Genomic DNA, 24,102 nt, shown 5'->3' with positions numbered 1-24,102 from the left:
GACCCACTCTAGAGCTGATTTATCCTGCCTTGCAAACTACTTTCCTGCCACAAGGGTCTGTCACGAAGAGGAATCAAATAATAATAATAAAAAATGAGTATCGCATTCTTTGCTCTCTATGCACTGTATAAATTCAAAGACTTCTAATAAAGGCATGCAAGTAAGAGGGGAAAAATTAAAAAAAAGAAAAAAAAAAGAAAAAAAGGAATAGACAGCCTGACCAGGCAGTGGAGAACTGGACAGAACGTTGGCCTGGGATGCAGAGGACCCAGCTTTGAAACCTCGAGGTCACCACCTTGAACACAGGCTCACCAGTTTTGAGTGTGGGATCAAAGACATGACCCCATGGTCACTGGCTCAGCTGGAACACCCTGGTCAAGGCACATATGAGAAAGCAATCAATGAACTAAGGTGCGGCAACAAAGAATTGATGCTTATCTCCTTTTCTGTCTGTCTCCATCTCTCTCTTTCTCTCAAAAAAAAAAAAAAAAAAGAATAGATAATAAGCCTGACCAGGCGGTGACGCAGTGGATAGAGCGATGGACTGGGACACAGAGGACCCAGGTTCGAAACCCCAAGGTCGCCAGTTTGAGTGTGGGCTCATCTGGTTTGAGCAAGGCTCATCAGCTTGAACCCAAGGTCGCTGGCTTGAGCAAGGGGTCACTGGGTCTGCTGTAGCCCCCCAGTCAAGGCACATATGAGAAAGCAATCACTGAGAAGCTAAGGTGCCACAACAAAGAATTGATGCTTCTTATCTCTCTCTCCCTTCCTGTCTGTTACTCTCTGTCTGTCACCAAAAAACAAACAAACAAAAAAGACTAGACAATGAGATCTGACCTGTGGTAGAACAGTGGATAAAACATTGACCTGGAACGTTGTTTGCAGGTTCGATACCTTAGGCTTACCCAGTGAAGGCACACATGACAAGCAACGAACGGACAACTAAAGTGAAGCTACTAGGTTGTTAATTCTCGCTTACCATCACCTCCCCTCTCTCTATAAATTAATAAATAAAATCTAAAAAAGAAAAAGATAGAATAGACAATGAGGTAGAACTTGTCACATCAAAACACAAAGTTTTCAAAACAGAACATTTTATTTGACATTAGAAAACATTCAAGGTTCAGAGATTCTACATCTCACAGTTTACAAGTCAAAGTGGTTTTTTCCCATTTGATGAAACGTTTTGGCATATATTCTTTTTGAGGTAGATGAATAGAGGTGAAGCCATTTTTTTTATAAAACAGATTTGTTCACTACCTTATGCCACAAGAATCAGGTGATGGTAGTATATTCTATTTTTCTTGTTTTAACAGTACTGGTAATCTTAGGATGTCAGAAACTGAAAGGATAGTAGTTAGGTTCTCCTTTGTAATTTAAAGCAACAACCAGAAACACTGCCCACAAACGTTTAACTTTGCTTCCTCCACCTATTGTCCTTTTACAGTTATCTACTTCCCTCTCCATTTATGCATGTTATTGTTGACTTGTCATGTAAATAAAAGTATACACTTTGAAAGTAATATGAATTACAGTGAATGATAAAAGTCCTCTTCCTTTGCAATGAATTTTGTCTTTAAGACTATGTTATGATAGAAGTCAACTTCATTTCAATAAATTCCATAATTATCTAACCTGAGGCTTAGTTGACAGTATAATCATTCAACAAAAAAATTGTTTCTCAAATACTTTAGACAGGAGGACAAATAACTTTATATTCATCTCAAAAATGACCTGTTATTGGAATTGCATTAAAACACAATCCAAAACAAAGGCAGGCTGCCCTTAGAAACAGGTTTGACCTTTTCTTTCACTCTTCCTCCTATCCCACCCTCTGTGAGTGATTCAAAAATAGAAAAGGTCAAAACCCAGTAGGGCTTATATATATATATTTTTTGTTTGTTTTGTTATTTTTATCTCCAATTTTTGGCAATCACTTCCAATTTTGATTATTCTAAAAATTTAAGCATGATAAAAATTAAGCCGTTTTTATCCACTGACATTATTCTATCATAACAAGTCCTTTCATGAGCAGGTTTTGATGCTGAGAAAGCGATTTCTAAGGTTTAAGTAGAACATCTGTTGCAAAAGAGAAATCCTGTCTTCTCCATCTCCAATTTAGCTATGTATTATCAGGGGATTGTTCGAGACATATGTAGACAGTGTATACTTGTCAGAATGTAAATGGTAAGAAATTGAAAATAGATAAAACTGGTAAATATTTCAAAACCAATTGTGGCTTGAGTATGAGTAGTTCCCCGAGGCTGGTACCATTAAGACTGGGGTTTGAAAACTGTCAACCGTCCTTCTGCCCAGCAGAGGCCACAGCCATTTTTCAGGAGCAATGCAGTATCTATTACAAGGAGGGCTCCTGCAACTTAAGGAGCAAGCTCAGTAGAAAACCCTGCTTATTGTAGTGGCCAGAGTGATGGAAGAAATACGGAGTAGGGATTAAACCACTGTTATTCAGGAGCTAAGCCATACCTCTATCAAGAAAGTAAACCAAAAGTTTTAAAGTTTTTCTGGAAAAGCATTCATTTTTTTCATGGCTCTGGGGCCAACTGAGCACCGAGCAAAGGACCTTATTTAAAACAGGCACTCAAATGCACTTGTAGATTGAATGAATAAATGAAAAAGTGAATGAACTGTGACCTCTTTTATATTCTAGTCACCAATCTAGTTAAGAAAAACAAATGCCTTTCAGTTAAGCTTTTTGTTGTCAAGGAATTAGTAGATTGCTTGGAAATAGACACTGTTGTTTAATGAGTTTCATTCCATGCCTTGTTTATAATTGCATGTCCAAGACAAAGTGCCTTTTGTACCAGCTCTATTTCTTTTAGCATCACCTTCTCCAATAATTGTATAAATTAATAAAAAGCTTTCATTTCCACTCTATAAAACCTGCATGAGGTCATCTATTTAATAATTCCTTCTCAGTGTCATAACATCACAACTGCTCAGTGAATTTTTTCCAACTAATAAAAGACCTGTGGTCATAAAATTTGTTGTGTTTCAAACATAAGCTAGTAAAATTAAAGTGTATTTTGGTCTTTTCAATCTCTTCAGTTTCCTTAGCACTTCAAAACAGCACTTTAATCAGGCTGAATAAATGTTAACAAAGTATGGAAACGCTAGAAAAAATATTTTATTGTTCAAATGGTTTCCTGACTTAAAGCCAGGCCAATGAGCAAACACTTTTAAAACCGGTTGTTTCATTTTAAACTATTTAAGTATAATAAAAGCAGAATCTTAAATTATTGAATTAAAGGACGAACCATGAGACTTTTTATCAGTCTTCTGGCTTCAATTTAGGTCAATAAGAAAGTGACCTTGGGACTATCTAGAACTAGAGAAAATAACTTCATTTTATATTAAAGGAACCATGAACTTCTCTATTTTTTTTCCTCTCCAAGGCAAGTCAGTGGGTATTCTGGACCATAGCTACTCAACTAATTAAATGAGCATAGTACCTACCTCCCAGAAAACAGGCACTCAAAATTTACTCAAAGTCCTTTAGACTAGGCCCGTTTCTCTGTTCTTATGCTCAGGAGCTAGAATGATCTATTGCATACAATATATGCTGTTTATCAAATGAATACAAAGCAAACCTGAGCCATTTATTTTTAGTCCTTAAATGTCACTAAGCCAGGCAAGGGTGGATCTAATTCAACTCCATCTTCAACATTCAACATTTAAAAAACTGATGAAGAAGGAGAATATCTTGTTTTAAAAATAAATTTCCCATCTCTTAACTCGGGCCACCAGGGAGCTTTGTGTTCTGGGTAGTATTTTTCCACTTATTTCAGCATTTAGCATACTTCCTTGCACAGTTCCATTTTCCCCATGTTTTCATCCTTAAATAAGCCTAGCAAGTGGCAAAGGTCACTGGCTCAGCTGGAACACCCCACCCCACCCCATCAAGGCACAGACAAGAAAGCAATCAATGAACAACTAAGGTGCTGCTGAAGAAAAGGTAGGACTGAATACGTTTTAATATGGATCTCACATCTATTAACTAATTTTTTCCTGTGAGCATCCATTAAGGATAAAATAATTTTTATATACGAAGGCATGTATAGTTTTGAGCCTGACAGAAAGTAATCAGTCATCATTCATTAAGGCAATAGTTAATTCCTTATGTGTTTATAGGAATTATAACATATAGGCTTTCTAAATTTACAGATTTCTGTTGCAGGTTCAATAATAGGGTAATGACTTTCTGAATCACTAGCTGCTATCTCTGGGAATGAGAGTAAATCATAAAGTTATCCAATAGATATTGCTTATTTATGTATGGCAGTTTGAGAATTAGAAACTGACTTTACACATTGTGTTCTCCTTTCAGGACACAATAAAGATGGCTTATTTCCAGATCCTCAATATCTTGTCTTGCATTCATCATAAATTTAATCCTTTACCTATTATATTCAAAATGTTCAGTAGTTAACAATAGTTCCTCAATTTTTTCCAACTTTTTTTCATAGTATGACTGTGAGACAATTTTATAAGCTTAGTACTCGGCACCAAATAACAAAATCAAGTTACATTTATATGGTGCCTTAGCACAAAATGCTAACATGTGAAATGATTTACTCTAAACTGCAGGCACAATGAAATGATGAATATGTGTATCTCTTTAGTGCCCATAAAAGTGAGTTCACACAGTAGGCAACTGATATTCATTCATTTAGCAAGTATTCAAGTCTTCAGTTTGTATAATTATTTATTCTACCTTTCTCATAGTGGGTCAAGCACACAATGAGAATCCTGTAGACAATGTTTATCTCACTGATTTTATTCACACAGAAAATATCTAATGTCTTATATTTATACAGCACTTTAGTTTAGAAAACTCAAACTTATTCATTACATTTTCTTGTTACTTGGGAAAATATACTGGTAATAACTTGACATCACCAGTAATGCCTTGATTGATTATAATCAGTAGTATCTAATTCCTTACATCTAAATAATGTAGAATATAAACCTCCCTCTTATTATTTGGAAGCATTATCTTGGATTTCATAGAATCCAAAAGAATAGCTGGCACATAAAAGGCGATTAATATTTATTCATTCAATTATAAACATTTAGCCCACTGATACAGCGTTTTAGTTTATAAAGCCCTTTAAAACGCACCTGATTATCTGAAATTTTATATGTGAAATTTTTTTTTAAGATTTTATTTATTTATTATAGAGGAGAGAGAGAGAGAAGGGGGGAGGAGCTGGAAGCATCAACTCCCATATGTGCCTTGACCAGGTAAGCCCAGGGTTTAGAACCGACAACCTCAGCGTTTCCAGATTGCCGCTTTATCCACTGCGCCACCACAGGTCAGGCCTTTTTTATATGTGAATTTTTTTTAAGTGAAATTTTAAATTCTATATTGAGAATATGTTTTTTTTTTTTTTTATCCTTTGTCATCCATAGTGCCTTGCATGTTATCCGGCACATTACAAATCATAATAACTTAATTCCTTGTGTTTGCTGTATATTTTAGTTTAAAATCAGTTTCCATGTGTTTTCTGCTGCCTGAAATACTATATTTTTACTCAAAATCACAAAAACAGCAGAAAGATGATGGCTACAAACATATAAAATTTTCACTTATGAATCACTTAAGTCCTAATATCTGCATAGTATTACATACTTTTATTTTTTTGTTTTTTGTTTTTTTTTAATTATTTTTATTTATTTATTCATTTTAGAGGAGAGAGAGAGAGAGAGAAGGGGGAGGAGCAGGAAGCTTCAACTCCCATATGTGCCTTGACCGGGCAAGCCCAGGGTTTTGAACCAACAACCTCAGCATTCCAGGTCAATGCTTTATCCACTGCGCCACCACAGGTCAGGCACTTTTATTTTTTTGAATGACATACTTTTGATAAAGCACTTTATTCAATTCATGCTGCTTCTAATCTCGGTATCACAGTGCCTAGACAGTAGTATGCATATAGTGTAATTAATATTTATTCATCAATGCTGAAATTTTTAAGTCTGTAAGCACTTTTATAGTTTAAAAACATATTCACACATTTTTAATCAGGCCACCTGGACGTGATCATAAACAATCATTGAGGTCTCAGTGCCTAGCACAGGGACAGGTTCACACAAAGAAATTTATATTATTCAGCCTGGCCCCTGGTATTTCCATCAGGGAAAACTATGGCCCACAGACCAAATCCACTTGGTTCATGAGCTAACAATATTTTTTCCTTTATAAAAGGTTGTAAAAACAATGTAGAGACTATACGGCCTGCGAAAACTAAAATATTTACCATCTCACCCTTTACAGAAAGGGTATAATGACCCTTGATGTATATAATGCTTCACAACTAACAAATGTACGTTCAAATATTAGCTATGCATGGCTGCCAATACATTGTTAATGAGAACACCTTGTTTTCACATATATATTCTCAATCATTTAAATAATCTTCCATCATGTTAAGGATGAAAAAAAATCACGGAAAGGATTAAACCTGTTAATTAATCCCAAATTCTCTCACCTTTAAGGCTAGAGAGATCAGTATTAAACCCAAGGGCAAGGTTGGTGCACTCTATCAAATTATCAGGCCACTACTATGAGCAGGGAATTCAGGCTGTCTCCTTGGGACCTCACTCTGTTCCAGGTCTACTCATTCCTTTTTGTACCCATCAGTAGGAACCCCAAACCTCAGGAATCCTGCTCACTCAAGCTCAAAGAATTTAGGTGTTGCTGGCTGATGGTGCTCAGCAGGCTACACATCTGTGTATTTCTTGTTTAATTGTTATCATTGGCCTGGATCATCTCTTCACATTTTTTTCTAAAGATCCCAGCACTTTGCCCCCGCAAAGCCTGACCCTTTCCCTCTTCTCATCAGCCCAGAGCTTTTGAGGAAAAGGGAGGACTGAAATACAATTTCATCTATATGTCTCTCACAAATGGAGTGAAGAAGAGAAATAGAAGTTTAAAAAGAAATAACTAAAACTTAATAAATGACTCAAAACTGTGATAGTGATAAAAACTGGCTTAGACTGGCCCAGGCATATTGCCAATCTAAAGATATTGCTTCAAGTAATAACGACAGTAAAAAAGACATTTCAAAATAAGTGGCATTACATTGAGAAATGAAAACTGGAAAGGGAGCACTGAAAATGTCCAAGAGTACAGAGGACAGCAGTAGAAAAGAGGTGAGGTTTAGAGTTCTCATAATGGGATGTCCTCTGATCTTGAGGCTTACAGCCTTCCCACCTAATTTAGTCTTAAGATAATTGTCCCTCTTGGGCTTTCAAGTCCATGTAGAAAGGCTCAACTCCTGGGTCTTTACGTGTGCCTGAGGGTCTCAGGTCTTCAAGCAAAGAGTTTTTATATCTCAGATCTTGGTCCTTGTGTTTTAAGTCTCAGGCCTTTCATGGGTCCCTCCTCTTAAGCCAGTCTTCAAATTCAAGACATGAGACTTCTGTCCAACCCAGTCGGGTTTTCTGTCCCAACAAGGGCCATCTTCTCTATGTGTGTCATGGTTCGTGGGGCTTCTGAGGGTCTGAAGCCAGAGGTTTCCATCTATCTTTGGACATAAATTTTCCATTTTAGTCTGCAGATCTCCAGTCGCAAACCATCTATCTTCTTGGAACTTCAGGCATTATGGGTCTTCCACTTCTTCATCTTAGGTCTTTGGACCCTTGGGCCTTCTTCTATTAGTTTTGAATTATCTCACAAGACAGCCTGGTATAAGGAACGGCTCTGCAATGCTTATTTTGATAGAGGACACTCTATACCTATTGGGAAAGGGTTAGGAAGCCCCTTTGTCACAAACATACAAACACATACACATGGCTGTACACACACACGTGCACAAAAAATGTACAAGGAGAGAGGATCTCAGGAAATCAAAGTGAGAGGCATAGAAACATGAAGAGGCTGAAATACCCACAGGTGGAAAGAAGGGCAAAAGCATAAAACCAAGAGAACAGAGAGAAGAAAAGTGAAAAGGAACATCACAAAGAACAAAGAGACACTGAAGCACACAGAGCAGGAAAAAGAGAGAGAAAATGACCACACAGAGGCAGAAAGAACACATAGAAAAGATCATTCCAAGATAAAGAATAGAAACAGCAGAAGGGACGCCAAAATCGGAGAAAGAGAAAATGTCAAACCAACAAAAGGAGAGAAGGTGACAAACAGAGTTCACAAAGAGAAAGAAAAAGAAGAGGTAGGCAGGACAAGGGATGAGCATAAAACACACAGCATGTGACTCAGACACAATGGGAAGAACAGCGAAAGAAGAGGCAGACTTAGGAGAGCAAAGACAACCAGTAACAAAATGAAAAAACGAGAGACATTTAAGACAAGGCACAAACAACTCTTTAGAACAAAAAAGAAAATGAGACAGAGATACAGAAAAGAAACAAGTAAGAAAGGATAATGAAAATGGGTAAGACTAACTGTAGAGAACAAAGACCAAAGACATTCAAGAAAAAGAGAGACAAACAAAGAAATACACACTTATAAGTGAACGAGATAAGCCAAAGCAGACATTTAGAAGAGGGTAAAAAGTAGAGGAGACAAGACACAGGGGCACAAAAGAACAAAGAAAACAAAAAAAAAATTCATTAACTACAATTAAATATTATTAGCACCAGTACTACTTATATCACTATCAATAACAACACCAACCACCACCACAGATGCTCTTCTGCTTACAGATTTTTTTACCTTAGAAATTTCTTACATAGAATCAAAGCATGCCAATTCTTCCTGCCACTAGATGGTAAGACTGGTCACTCATATTGGTCATATAAACTTATGCAACTTCTTGGGTAATCTTTTACTTACCCTGTGCCAGGCACTGCACTAAGCACTTTATATACATTATTTCACTTAACTTTCATAAAAAGGCAAGTCTAATTAGAAACTCTAATTGAAAGGCAGACGATTTAAACACAGAATGTGTGTCTCCTTAACATTCTACAACAATTGTTTATAATAATTTTCAAGAGCCAAACAAAATGATATAGATGAATAAATACATCTTTGAGGTATACCTGTACAGGTTACTGGTCATCGTCCCATCTCACATTCAGGCCTCGCCTCCATACCCCATCCTATAAAATCCTCCAACAAACAGCTCTTAGATCTAAAGCAATCCTCACGGGATTAAAACACCAGCAACGAACTTCAATCTGCTATTCAAATGCTAGAGTGCTAGGCTTGTTGATCTTCCTTTGGTGTGTTCAAATTTCTTGTTTTCTAGATTGCTTTTGAGAAAGATAACAATTTGGTAGATATGATGGGATCAGGAGCTACAAAAAAAAAAATAAACAAGAGAGAAACTATATAAATACCATAAAGAAATAATAACTATACTTGCTAGAGTTATGGGAAGATTTAAATTCATGAGTTATAGAAATTGTCTCCACAGAGCTTATAAATGTATAAAGTTGAAGCATTTGGGTTCTTAGAAATAAAACTAATACAATTTCCTCATTCAGCAGAATGGGAAAACTATGGCATAAAGAAGAAAATGTCTTGCATAATAATACTCAGTGAGCCATTGGAAACACCACCATTGATCGTATAGCCTTATTTCTTTAGTTGAATACTAATCTGTACAAAGCCTTTCCGATGAGGACTTAATACACTGAATGGTTACTTCCATCTCCCAACCTGCAGTCCCCTCCCTAATGAGCCTCTCTCTTCGCTGACCTAGAGTATGCAAGGTTCTTATTCTTTAGATCTGCCTGACAAGAGATAACTTTGTGCAATTTCTGGTCAGGTTCCTGTTTGTAATTGTGAGGCTTCCATCATTCAAACACAGCATAATAAAATACAACTTTTACTTATCTTCTCAAACAGCTTGTTTTGTATTTTATCCCATGGACATCCCAAGGAATCCTGGAATATGTAAATGATACGCAAAATTCCCTAACAGTGCCTTAGGGAAGACTTTGAGAACTAGAGGGCTCAGAGTAATGACCTGCCCATGATCAGTGTTGCAGATGTGGCGGCTGTTGTCCATGTTTTCCAAAAAGAACAATTTAGCTGTAAGCCTCTACAAATCCCATCCTAAACACCTTAACTCAGTGGTCAGCAAACTCATTAGTCAACAGAGCCAAATATCAACAGTACAACGATTGAAATTTCTTTTGAGAGCCAAATTTTTTAAACTTAAACTATGTAGGTAGGTACATTCCTTATCGAGGTAGTGCCCGCATGTAGTATTTTGTAGAAGAGCCATCCTCAAGGGGCCAAAGAGTTGCATGTGGCTCGTGAGCCGCAGTTTGCCAACCAGGGTAACTCAATGAACTTGCTATTCTTTTCATATCATTTCCACCCATCTGACACACAGTTGCTTCCCAGGTAGTTAGGAAGCTGTTTTTACCAAAGCAGACATAGTTCATAATGATGAAAACAAAAAAATTAAAGACAGTATCATTATTGTGCTCTTTCGGGCAACTTACCCACCACCTCTGATGTGTGGAAGATGTCTTGAGGCTTCACCTTCCTATCTGGGCCCAGGAAAGAATCTTGGTGGAACAGACTTCCTGGCCTTGGATTGTTGCCCAGTGGTAGTGAGCTTTTCCCTTGGAGGATCTTCATGCCCCATCTCCACCTAGAGATCGTCAAAGGGAACGGGTCACTACCACTGTGAGGCAACAAGCACATTTTTCTGAGGAAAATCTGGAGAAGATATAAAAGAAAAATAAATTAATGAAATGCAGTACACTGGAAATGTCTGTCTTAAAGAACAACCTAGTGGTTACATCTAACGGTGTCTATCCTTTTTTTCCTTTTTGTATGGATTAAGGGACAACTGTGGAGAGCTCGATATTCCAGCTGCCAGCCTAGAAAACAGCAAATTCTTTCTTTTTTTAATATATATATATATATATATATATATATATATATATATATATATATATTAAATTTATTTATTTTAGAGAAGAGAGGGAGAGACAGAGAGAGGAGAGACAGAGAGAGAGAAGGGGGGAGGAGCTGGAAGCATCAACTCCCATATGTGCCTTGATAGGGCAAGCCTATGGTTTTGAACTGGGAACATCAGCATTCCAGGTCAGTGATTTATGCACTGTGCCACCACAGGCCAGGCTAGAAATAATTTTCAAAGTCTGTTAATCAGGTTTGTTCTTTATCTAGCCTAAGTAGCTACAAGATTTGAAAGAAATTTATGTTTCGCATCCCTAATTCTTCATTTATGAAATGGAGATCAAGTATACTTGCCCTTATAGACCTCACTGAAACCTAGCCCTGAAGGATAAATGAAATAAGCCAAATTCATTCTGGAAAGTTAAAATGTATGTATATATGGGGGGGGGGGGGGAGGGCTGTAGGAATGAATGAAAACTGATTCCTGTTCTGTTATACAAGGAGACCTGCAGGAAATTAATGGTCCTTAAAGCCAAACACAGAATTCCCACAACAAAATCCCCAAACTACCTTTTTCTCCAGATGGCCTGCAAGCCATCGTTAGATTAGTTGGAGCTTCTCAAAAGAAAAGATCTGCTGAATATGGAGCTTCTTAGAGCTGCTTGTAGTCCCCAGGTCTCACCATGTTTAGAATGTCCTTGAGAAGAAAGACAGGGCTCAGTAAGCTGGGATACCAAAACTACTGAGAAAACGCAATAACAAAATAACTAAGAAGCATTAACCTGAATCATTAGATTCTATAGGTGTGTCCTGTTTTTTCTCTCTAGCTTGTAGTTTCCCTAAGGTCCTAATGGCAAGCGCTGGCAATATCACAGGGTAGCCAAGTATAATAAAAAAGAACTAAATGAGCCTGACTTGCGGTGATGCAGTGGATAAGGCATCAGCCTGGAATGCTAAGGTGCCTGGTTTGTGAACCTGGGCTTGCCGGGTCAAGGCACACCTAACTGCGTGTGGATGCTTCCCGCTCTGCCCCACCCCCTGCTTTTCTCTCTTTCTAAAATCAATAAATAAAATCTTTTTTTAAAAAAAAAACCAAATTAACTAAATGGGCGCAATTAATACCCATCTTAGGGACTGACTAAATTTGTGGCCTAAAGGTCATGCTCTTGCTGAAAATTCTTCAAGATGCAAAGTAGCAGAGCAATTGCTACTACTGCATTGAGGTACAATTGCCTTGACCACTTTAAATATTTGATGAGCCACCTTTACTATAAAATAGCTCAGGTTTGCAATCTTGAAAGTACTTGCATGGTAATATAAACTGGAGGCTTATAAATTGTAGGGATTTTTAAAAAGTAAATGATATTGAGTGGGACACTTGAATTAATGTTAACACAATAAATTAAAATCCTTAAAAAAAAACCGCTAAAAACAAGCGAAATAGAACACCTGAGAACGGGTCATTCTACATTCCAGATTTTGCTACAGTAGGTACCATCACTATTTGTAAATCTGGCCAAAAGACTTGCTTTGTTTCTTTTCTATTTATAGAGATTTACTTCTTTTAAAGTTGAAATACATATAATGCTCAAATAGTCAATTATCCATAATGTCAAAAAGTAGCAATTAAACTCTTGTTTTTCTTGTTTATCAACAAGTTTCCTAAAAAGACCTGGTCAATCCAGTACTATAAAAAGAAGGTAGTACGTTAATAGCTAGTTTTCAGTCAAAGAGGACAGGTAAGGCTGGAAAACTTTAATGATATGCATATGGATCATAGGGTATATGCACACCACCACCACACAATGGCAATCATACTAACATAAAGTATGCCAAAAGTTTTCAAAGATGTGTATAAGGTTATCTAGAGACATTTTATGAAACTCAGGCATGTATTCTGATCGCCCAGTCATATTCTTATTTAAAATTATTATAAGTATTTGATTACAGTTTATGCAATAAAAGGATATTAATTGATTCTGCTGCATAGCCTCTAATACTTTCAGACAAACTAGAATCGCATTCTAGTTGGTCAAACAAAATACTTTAACCCCACACATTGTCTAAGAAGTCTAGCACTGACTGGTCAAATTTAAATTTAGCTTCAATTTCTCATCTTAACATGAACAAATCAAAAGTTCATTTATAATGTAGGCATCAAAACAGTGAAGGAAAGAGTTCTTTATTAAACTTATTTGTATAGTATAGGATGCACATAGGATTCCATGTCTCAGTGTTCTAATTTGGTAAGGTCAAGGAAGACCATCAAGTAAAACCTAAATCAACAACAAAAATATAGCTAACTCAATGGCACCAATACAATGATATATAACTGTGTATGGTCATTGAAATTTAATTTGCTAATTCAGCAGGTCAGCTATATTTCCAGCAAACACTTGAGATGCAACTTGAGTTGGATTTTGAAGAAAACTAGTGTTAACTGATATTCTTCTCTAGTCAAAAATACTATACGTAGTAGCAAAACTAATTTTCTCCCAATTCAGTTTGTAAGACTTGATGCAAAGGGAGGCATCAGCTCTTGTGTAACCATACATGTCAGTACTTTGCCACTCAAGAGCATAACGTTTGAGGGAACAGCTCAGTTCAGATAAGTTTCTTTTTCGTTAAGCTAATAAAAAAATTTTTCCAGAACAGTTTCACAAATAAGAATATCTTAGCAGCCATCACTGATCAAAATACCTTGAAAAGAAAGTTACTTTTAATTGTAGCACCTCTGAGTCTTATGGTGTTCTATAAATTCAAAGAGGCAGTTAGAGAATAAGTTACAAAACGATAGGTGGAAAAGCTAAAGGGGGATATGGAAAAAGATGCATAAAACCAGAAACAGCAAACTTCCTCCAGTCCTATATATAATGGTTCTATAAGAAGGCAAGTCAGAAAAGAAATGACAATAACCATTTAGAAGAACGCCAAAAAAAATTTACGTGCTCTCTTTTTTGACCCTTTGAAAGTTATCAAAATGACAAACTGTCATATTTGCGGGTTGAGGTATTCAACTCAAGTCCCTGTCTTAATTCATCAGTAGTCCCTAGACACTAAGGTGGACAACATGGATGGTGATTTGATCCAAAGTTAGATAGAGCAAGAATCAAAAGCTAGCTTTTCTTATTTCTAGTTCACAAATTTTTCATACTTTTGCCAGCATTTCACTTCTGCTCCAATACCCATGAAAAATAGCAATCCAGCCCATCTAAATGAACATGTGCTTCATTAAAATACACTCGCAAGAAGTAACAGGGATTAGTGCCTGTAAGCCTTCAGCTCAGTGCCTGAGCCTACTGACCAAGATGCTCCCTAGGCATACTCTCCATCTTCCGCTTGCCATCACTTGGCTCAATAAGAGTGTTACTATAAGAGTGTTACTACGTATAGTATTTTTTTTTAAAGAATTTTTTTTAAATTTATTCATTTTAGAGAGAAGAGGGAGAGACAGAGAGAGAGAGAGGAGAGGCAGAGAGAGAAGGTGGGGAGGAGCTGGAAGCATCAACTCCCATATGTGCCTTGACCAGACAAGCCCAGGGTTTCGAACCGGCAACCTCAGCATTTCCAGGTCGACGCTTTATCCACTGCGCCACCACAGGTCAGGCTAGTATTTTTGACTAGAGGAGAATATCCACTCTTCTTTCTCTCTGTCTCACAGAACTTCCTAAAGTTTTTATGGTACTAACCAAATTGCCCATCAGAAGGATTTATTTGTTCATTTCTGCATCCTCCATGAGATAGCAAATTACTTAATATGAATCATGTCTTTGGTATTCCTATTTATTCCAGTACCTGACTCAATAGCTATTTGTTAACACAAGTTATCTTAATTTTGAAGATGCCCACATTTCCTCTCTTTTTATACCTGCTAGAAATTGAAATTCACCTTTGGCTGCTTTCTAGTGCAGGTTTCAATCCAGCTAAAATTGACTCATCCTTCCTGAGAAAGGCCTCAGAACTGTCTCAGAATTCATCCCTTTAAAACAAATTCCAATAAATAGTTATAGTTGTATGTTAACATTGAATGATAATTTGATTAGTAACAATAAAAGATTTCATAAGTGTAGACCAGTGTTTCTCAAATCGGGGTGATAAGAACCCTGGAGGTTTGTGGATGTATTTTCATGGATCTTCAAATCCTACATAAGTTATATAAATCATTTTATATATAATACATATCTTTCATAAAGATATACTGAAGTTGGGAAACATGTTACATTTGAAATAATTTTCTTGTCAGTGTTTCTCAAAACACATGTTCTTTAGGATCTCAAAGAATTTTGCTCCTGTAAAAGGTGTTTCATCCTGACAAATTACTTTAGTTTGAGAAACGATAGCACAGACCATGTTTCCAAGGATCAGGACCATTAGTATATTGCTTCAGTCAGTCAAATAATGTCTTTAGTCATTTGGCCTGGGGCAGGGATGGGGGTGGGTGGGGTGGGGCACAAGCTGTGAGGAAATGTGGCATGAATTTAAATGGGCTTAATGAAAAGCCCAGCTCATTACCATAATTCTTCTTGCTTCTATTAGGATGCATTAATGTGCATTAAAAATGTTTCAAATTTGCTGTTAATATGCTTTAGCTGTACCTTTGCATTTGTTTTTTTTAATCAGGGCGGCTAAGCATTTCTGCTTACCAAGGTACTTGCTGAAAATGGTGAAGGGGAAAAAGGGTATAATAACTTCATCATAAAGTAGGCAAGGTCATGGTTTTCTTAGAAAACTTACCCTTCTCTATTGCCCTCTTGCCAAACAGGTTCTACATATATCTCAAACTAAAGACATCATCGCTATCTTATCTGTTCTTGGATATAGAACAAAAAAGTACAGAGCCAATGTATCAGATTTATATCCCCAATCCCTGAATCTTGAAAAGCTCGTTTATAATGAGATTTACCAATCAATAATTTGCCAGCCATGACATGTAGCAAAACACAATGACTAGGCCTTATCTCTTTAATTGATTTCTATTCTCCCAAGAGGTAAAAATCAAATAGCATTAAATAAACCAGCCGGACTACCCAAACTGCAATATTAATCATATCCTGGACCAAAGAGAAAAAGTAAACCCAACTCATTATCTAAGTTTATCCTGTCAACCTCAAACCCAGTGGGTTCCCTTTATCAAAGTTGAACTTATAATCCATACAAGGAAGCACTTGATTATCATTTCCTAAAATTATTTCAAGTGCGCTTATATTAGGCTCAACAATACAATCATTTAAGGGATGAGATTATAGATAGGACTATATTGTTTCTAATCCTCACTTAAGTGAAATCAAGCACAGGGCCAGGTACACAATATTAATGCTGTAATTCAGTTGGGTTAATTCATATGGTGATATATATATACACACACACACACACATAAAAATTACAAATGAGGTGGGGACCAGGAAAAAGACTTAACAGGAAACCTGACTTTTATGGGTAGCTTCTAAGAAACAGAAAAAAAGAACAGAAAAAATATTGCTTAGTAACTACAAAATAATACTTACAGAATTCTAAAGAGCCAGAGACTCTTCTTACAGCTGTCCAAGGAGCTAGTAGTGCAAACTGTAACCTGAACTTATGACATCCTTCTCAGAGGAATAGTATCCTTTTTTAGTGATTACTAGTTATGTATTTCAGCAGTTCCTCATTAAATACTTCTCTGCCATCACACCCTGTACATTAGAAGCTAGCCTGTTCATTTTTTACCAGGCAGCTCACTGTTGAAATATATGTCCAGAAGAATAAATAGACCTTGGCTTATTCTTTTGATATAAAATAAGGAAACAGGTCCCATCATTTAAATCCTCACTTCAGTGCGATGCTTAAGGCTACTTTAACAGAGCACAATTAAACAGGGTGTATTTTATGTAATACAGTAATCAAAGTGATCTGTGCTTTTAATAAGAACTTCAGTATATGTTGTCTCATTTTATCCTTTCTTCCTGAAATAATTAAGAGGTTGGTTGGTGTTCCAGATGGAGAAAAATTTAAGGATTAGAATATTTAGGCAGTTTTTTAAAAAGTGAATGGAGGTAAAGCTCAAACAAGGCATGGTTTTAATAAAATGGTGGAAGAACCCAAAGATACTGGTCTTAAGAGTTCCATTCTAGAACTACTTTGGTATAGCAAGAGTCACAGTGGTCCATCCACAGACCCACCACCCTTAGTAAAATGAGAGACACTGACTGGTCATCAGGTACATGGTATAAATGGTTTTTTTACTTCAAAAATGTAATGGTCAGGTTATTAATTCCACCATGCAATCCAGATGTATTTTTAAAATAATAATAATAATAAAAAAAATCAACAAACTTTTTGGTTATATCCTGGCAATTGATTCTGTAGAACAGCAATATATAAGAGAGGAGAAATTATTAGCCAGGCAATCTGCTTTGGAAGGAAGAATGCAGAGACGGTGCTAACCTTCCTTCTGCTAACCTTCCTTCGTAAGGAGACTACTTAAATATATTAGAAATCCAGAATATAAAGAGTGGCAATCTAGCTCCCTGGGCCTTACTTGTCTTGAACATTTTGCCCAGTAAAGCAGTAGCAGAGGGGGGCAGGGATAGCTCCTGTCCCAAAAATAGAACAATAATTGGAATTCGGATCATTTACAAATGCAAGAAAAGGAATGAAGACCCATCCACCTAATTCAGGCCTGCTTTTGCTAATCAATACTGCACAAATACAACTTGAAAGAGGTAAGGAGATCTTGGGCTGATGGGCTGGAAAATGGGACAATCAGTACATTAATTAACAACACAGAAGGGACTCTGGGTGATCAGCATTACTTAGAAGCAATGCAAAAAAGGAAGTAAAGGGTTGTGTCAGATGGACAAGACCAAGTAAAGTGCAAATGAAGCACCATAGCAATGTAAACTAGGTAAACCAATGATATCTGGGACTGTTAACATTTAAGTCCAAATGAAAGGGCCCTGCCCTGTCAATATTCCCCAGTAACAATACAAAAGGGGTGGGGGGTGGCAGGGTGGGGAAGGGCAGGGCTGGGCAGGGCGGGGCTAGGGCAGGGCTAGGGCAGGGGCAGGGGCAGGAGGGATGAAGGACCTCAGTATTATCTAACGGCTGGATACCTGAAATTCTGAATATAACAGTCCACAAGAAGGGTACGAGGACAGGCAAGAAGTGGACAAAAGGAACATAAGGGTAAGACCATGACTACTTGGAATTTTATGTCCTGGAATAATGGAGGAGGGGGGAGTGTGGGTTGCTGTTTGAAGGACAAATTCAGGGCATACTGTAATGTTTATACTTTATGATTCTATGGGAAATTGGGGCTGGATTGCTTGCTTAAAAAGGCCAGGGAAGAAAAGCCCATTGTTAATGCCATTGTGCCAATTAATATTTGCAGAAGTTCTGTGTGGATCAGCAGCCTCTGCAGTAATGCAAAGGGGTGTGTAAGGGAATGGTATTCTACTGTAACAGAGGGGGTACAAGTAATTGCAAATATTCATATTAACAGTCCAAAATAAGGAGGGCATTAGTTAAATAGCATCTCCTTGCTCTAAAGTAAAGAGGGTACAGTCATTCTGGTATAAAACATGCTTACAAAATTACATTTGTGCACAAGAATGTTTTTGTATAGGGGGCACTACCTGCTGAAAATGCTAAGTAAGGTAGGTAGTGTGCGTATTCAGTGCAGAGAACAGGAGAAAATGTAACTGCAGATATTAATGATTCCAAATAAGGCTTTGGTTGATCAGCATCTCTGCTGTACTTACTGCAAAGGGAAGCTGAGGGGTCTTGGAACTTAGTCTACTGATGGGGCCTTAGGGGAAAACAGTATCCCTTGCAGTAGTGAAAAGAGGTAAAGGGTAAGGAAGTGATGGCGTTATGGAAAACGGAAATTCTGCACGTTAACTATCCAAATGTAAAGGTCTTAACAGTGGGTACCACCTACAGAAAGGCATAGGAAGAGGGTGCGAAGGGGTCAATGTCCTTGTCTAGTTCACAAGATTCCAAACAAATGCAATTATGCACATGAACGACCCAAGAAAAGGGTATTTACGGTTCAGCAACTATGGTATACTGTAAACAGAGGGCAACAGGGTAGGATGAACCAATTTGAAATTATTTCCATTAATGTCCAAAGCACACGGTATAGTCAATTGAAACCTTGTATGTTATACAAATATAAGGATCTTAAAGTAATGGGAACTCTTTGCTAAAAGGCAAGGGAGTAATAAGGAGAGGGTGTCCTTATCTAGTGTACAAATGCAATTATGCCCAATAAGCCATGAAAAAAGGCCTTTTCATGTGATCAGTACCCCTGCTACAATAGGGGTCTGAGACGGTAGAATCTTATTCAAATGGGATGAGCCATATGAATTATGCCCATCAATGTCCCAGGTTGTAGTCAGTTACAATTGTGTACCTTGACTGTCCAAGTATAACAGTCTTGTGGAGAGAGCACTCATGCTGGAAGGGAAAGGGGTAGTACACAAGAACCCAGAGAAAATTACAATCACATTAATAGGCCAAGAAACGGGATGTTAGGGGTCAGAATTCCCTGTAGTACTTAAAAGGGAGAAAGTTCCTAATATTATTCACATTAACAGTTTGAGAATGGGGCACTGAGTGGACAGTATCCTATGCAGTAAAGCAAAAAAAAAAAATGTGAAGTCAGGAACCCAAGTTAACTCAAAGGATCATGGACAACTAATTAAACATACTCGCAGTCCCAAGAGAAGGGCTTTTTTTTTTTTCTTTTTCTTTTTTTCTTTATTCATTTTTTAGAGAGGAGAGAGAGAGGGAGAGAGAGACAGAGAGACAGAGAGAGAGAAGGGGGGAGGAGCTGGAAGCATCAACTCCCATATGTGCCTTGACCAGGCAAGCCCAGGGTTTTGAACTGGCGACCTCAGCATTTCCAGGTCGACGCATTATCCACTGCACCACCACAGGTCAGGCGAGAAGGGCTTTAATTAAGGTCAGCAACCTCTACTTCCATAAGTATAGGACAGGACTCCTGATTGAGAAGGCACAGTTGTTGACAACTGAGGGTGCATACAAGACAACAAAAGTTATACACATTAACTGCATCAGTGTGTCAAGTCTTTAGTAGTAGGCACTTTCTGCTAGAATATAAATATAATGATGAGGGGCTTTACCTGATAAACAGGTACAGGAGCAAATGTAAGTATGCACAGCACCAGTTTAGGAGAGTGAATCTTGATGAATCAAGACTCTGACTAACTAGTCAGAAGCCCCTGCAGTAATGTAAATGGGGCAAGGACATGGAATCATATTATAAGGGAGCCTGGGTTACTGTAATTATGGACATTTAAACTGTACAAGGGAAGCAGTCATAATTGTTCAGCCCCCCTGAGGCAAAGGAGATATGACGGGGATGAGATACCAGTACAGCCCTCCACATTTTATGTGGCTGGTGCATCCTGCTACAATACTGAAATGTCAGGATATTTGCTTATCAGGAGAAAATGCACATTAACAGTCCCAAGAGAGTAACTTTGGGTCGCTAGCATCCCCTGCTATAATATAGAAAGAATGGGATATTAGTTAAAGGGGGAGGGGACATAAACATCATAATTCTGCACATAAACAGTCCCAGAAATAAAAGCAACAGGTAATTAATACACCTTCTTGTAAAATAAAGAGGGTGCAGGGGCCTTAAATTAAAGACATAGTTGTGGTCAATTACTATGACTCACTTTATACTAGTACAGAGGTCCTTAGTAAAGGGCCCACTGCTGAATATAAGGAAGAGTGAAGTCTATTATCTACTGCAGAGGAAGAAGGACAAAAGCAATATTGCACAATTAACAATGCAGAGGAACGGACCTTGGTGTTCAGAACCTGTCTTGTAATGCTAACAGATGTGACAGGAAGTAACACTCCTTCACAGTTTCAAGTACCCTTTGTTGTAATGCAAATAGGGTACAATAAAACGGAATCTCAGATTAGCAGACAGGATCATAGTTACAATTATAACTTTAATTCTGAAATGACTTCCAGATGATGTAAAGCAGTGGTTCTCAACCCCTGGGCCGCGGACCGGTCCTGGTCCGTGGGCCATTTGGTACCGGTCTGGTCCACAGAGAAAGAATAAATAACTTACATTATTTCCGTTTTATTTATATTTAAGTCTGACGCTTTATTTATTTATTTTTAGAGAGAGAGGAGAGAGAGAAGGCGGAAAGAGCAGGAAGCATCAACTCCCATATGTGCCTTGACCAGGCAAGCCCGGGGTTTTGAACCAGCAACCTCAGCGTTCCAGGTCAACACTTTATCCACTGTGCCACCACAGGTAAGGCTGATGTTTTATTTTTAAAAAATGACCAGATTCCCTCTGTTACATCCATCTAGGACTCACTCTTGACACTTGTCTCGTCAGTTTGACAATTATATTTTAAAATACCACAGTTTTTACGCCGGTCGCATAATTTTATTTTGTGCATTTATCTATCCCACCCTAAAGGCCGGTCCGTGAAAATATTTTCTGACATTAAAGTGGTCCGTGGCCCAAAAAAGGTTGGGGACCACTGATGTAAAGGAAGTAAAAGATCCTATGCCCTCTAACTAACTAAAGGGACTACACCTGCATTTAACCACATTCAAAGTCCCCAGTACTCTCTATGGTCATGCAAAAGATGTTTAAGGGCATGGATCCCAGCCTATAGGATGGGGATGAGACTGTGGCTGCCTTTAAGCACCTTAACAGTCCACTGATTTAATGCCAAGTGAGTTGGAGGAGATGGAATCCTAGACTAACAGAAGGGACAGTAGTTGCAACTGATCACTTTTAACAGTCCCCAAAACCCTCCTAGGCAATGCAAAGAGAAAAGGACAGGATGGGATCCTGGAATTACAGAAGGGACCACAGCTCCAATTAAGTACATGAACAGTCCCAGATACCCATCCAGGTATTGTAAAAGGAGTAGGAGGTAAGTGGGAACCTAGACAAAGAAAAAGAACCACTGATGCAGTTAAGTAACTTTACAGAACCAAATATATGCCTAGTAAATGGGCACTTTGAAGGGCACAGGATTGTAAACAGAATGAACAGTAGCTGCAATTAAACCCATTTACTGGCCCAAATATTCTCTGCTGTGTAGCAAAGAGAGTGGAGATGGAAAAAGACACAAACACAAGGTACCACACCTCCAATTGGGCACATATCACTAACCAATATGCTCCCACAATGTAAATGGATAAGAGATAGGATCTTAGACTAACAGAAGGGATAGTAGCCATATATAAGCACATAATTAGTCAGAAGTACCTTCTGTGATACTGTATAAGGAGGAGGGGATGATGAGGACCAAAACTAAAAGAAGAGACAGGAGCGGCATTTAGGCTCATTGTCCCAAGGACCCTCTGTATAATGAAAACTATGGAAGGTTGGGTTCTATATAACTAAAGGACAGTAATGGCAGTTAAGTTCATTGACTGTCCCAAGGACCATCTGATTTTATGCAAAGCTGGGATGGGTACGTTCAATATGACTAAAGGACAGTAGCGGCATTTAGGCCCAGTGTCCCAAGGACTCTGTTTAATGAAAAGAGGGGATGGGTGGGTTCTATATGACTAAAGGACAGTAATGGCATTTAAACTCATTGACTGTCCCAAGGATCATTTGATTTAATGCAAAGCAAGGATGGGTAGGTTCTATATGAATAAAGGACAGGAGCAGCATTTACTTACTTATGCTCCTTGACTGTCCCAAGACACTCAGTTTAATGCAAAGTGAGAATGTGGATTCTATGTAACTAAAGGACAGTAGTGGCATTTAAGCTCACTGACTGTCCCAAGGCGCTTATGATTTAGTGCAAAGTGAGGTTGTGGGTTCTATATGACTAAAGGACAGTAGCAGCATTTAGGCTCATTGACTGTCCCAAGAACCTTATGTTTAATGCAAACTACGGAAGGCTGGGTTCTTTATAACAAAAGGACAGTAGTGGCATTTAAGTTCATTGACTGTCCCAAGGACCCTCTGTTTTAATGCAAAGTGAGAATGTGGATTCTATGTAACTAAAGGACAGTAGTGGCATTTAAGCTCACTGATTGTCCCAAGGCGCTTATGATTTAGTGCAAAGTGAGGTTGTGGGTTCTATATGACTAAAGGACAGTAGCAGCATTTAGGCTCATTGACTGTCCCAAGAACCTTATGTTTAATGCAAACTACGGAAGGCTGGGTTCTTTATAACAAAAGGACAGTAGTGGCATTTAAGTTCATTGACTGTCCCAAGGACCCTCTGTTTTAATGCAAAGTGAGAATGTGGATTCTATGTAACTAAAGGACAGTAGTGGCATTTAAGCTCACTGATTGTCCCAAGGCACTTATGATTTAATGCAAAGTGAGGTTGTGGGTTCTATATGACAAAAGGACAGTAGCAGCATTTATGCTCATTGATTGTCCCAAGGACCCTCTGTTTTAATGCTAAGAGATGGGTGGGTTCTATATGACTAAAGGACAGTAGCGGCATTTAGGCCCATTGACTGCCCAGACGACCCTCTGCTTAATGCAAACTATGGAAGGCTGGGTTCTATATGACAAAAGGACAGTAGTGACATTTAAGCTCATTGACTGTCCCAAGGACCTTCTGTTTTAATGCAAAGTGAGGATGTGGGTTCTATGTAACTAAAGGACAGTACTGGCATTTAAGCTCAGATTGTCCCAAGGCGCTTATGATTTAATGCAAAGTGAGGTTGTGGGTTCTATATGACTAAAGGACAGTAGCAGCATTTACCCTCATTGACTGTCCCAAGGACCCTGTTTAATGCAAACTACGGAAGGCAGGGTTCTATATAACAAAAGGACAGTAGTGGCATTTAAGTTCATTGACTGTCCCAAGGACCCTCTGTTTTAATGCTAAGTGGAGATGGGTGGGTTCTATATGACTAAAGGACAGTAATGGCATTTAAATTCATTGACTGTCCCAAGGACCCTGTTTAATGGAAAGTGAGGATGGGTAGGTTCTGTATAACCAAAGGACAGTAGTGGCATTTAAGCTCATTGACTGTCACAAAGACCTTTTGATGTAATGCATATATAAGTAAAGGACAGTAATGGCATTTAAGCTCATTGACTGTCACAACTACGCTCTCTTTAATGAAAGTGTGGATGAGTGGGTTCTATATGACTAAAGGACAGTAGTGGCATTTAAGCTCATTGACTGTCCCAAGGACCCTCTGTTTTAATGCTAAGTAGAGATGGGTAGGTTCTATATAACTAACAGACAGTAGTGGCATTTAGGCCCATAGAC

At 38.1% G+C, this 24,102-nt stretch overlaps 1 long non-coding RNA gene across 7 annotated transcripts in view; it reads right to left on the bottom strand.

Annotated features, from left to right (window-relative positions):
- Positions 1-5,813: 5,813 nt before the first annotated feature.
- Positions 5,814-24,102, bottom strand: part of LOC136385402 (uncharacterized) — a 43,677-nt gene continuing 25,388 nt past the window's right edge. For 2 of the 7 annotated variants that reach the window (XR_010747815.1, XR_010747816.1), the window contains exons 5-9: positions 14,751-14,840; positions 11,432-11,558; positions 10,438-10,657; positions 9,022-9,279; positions 5,814-8,481 (exon numbers count right to left, since the gene is read on the bottom strand). This is a non-coding gene — a long non-coding RNA (uncharacterized lncRNA). Of the gene's footprint in view, positions 8,482-9,021; positions 9,280-10,437; positions 10,658-11,431; positions 11,559-14,729; positions 14,841-16,365; positions 17,845-24,102 lie in introns of those variants that run through there. The other 5 variants (XR_010747817.1, XR_010747814.1, XR_010747818.1 and 2 more) reach the window with 5 other exon arrangements.

Source organism: Saccopteryx leptura, chromosome X (genome assembly GCF_036850995.1).
Source record: "Saccopteryx leptura isolate mSacLep1 chromosome X, mSacLep1_pri_phased_curated, whole genome shotgun sequence".
Lineage (NCBI taxonomy): Eukaryota > Metazoa > Chordata > Mammalia > Chiroptera > Emballonuridae > Saccopteryx > Saccopteryx leptura.
The sequence above is the reverse complement of the archived record's forward strand: the minus strand, read 5'-3'. Positions and strand labels throughout refer to the sequence as shown.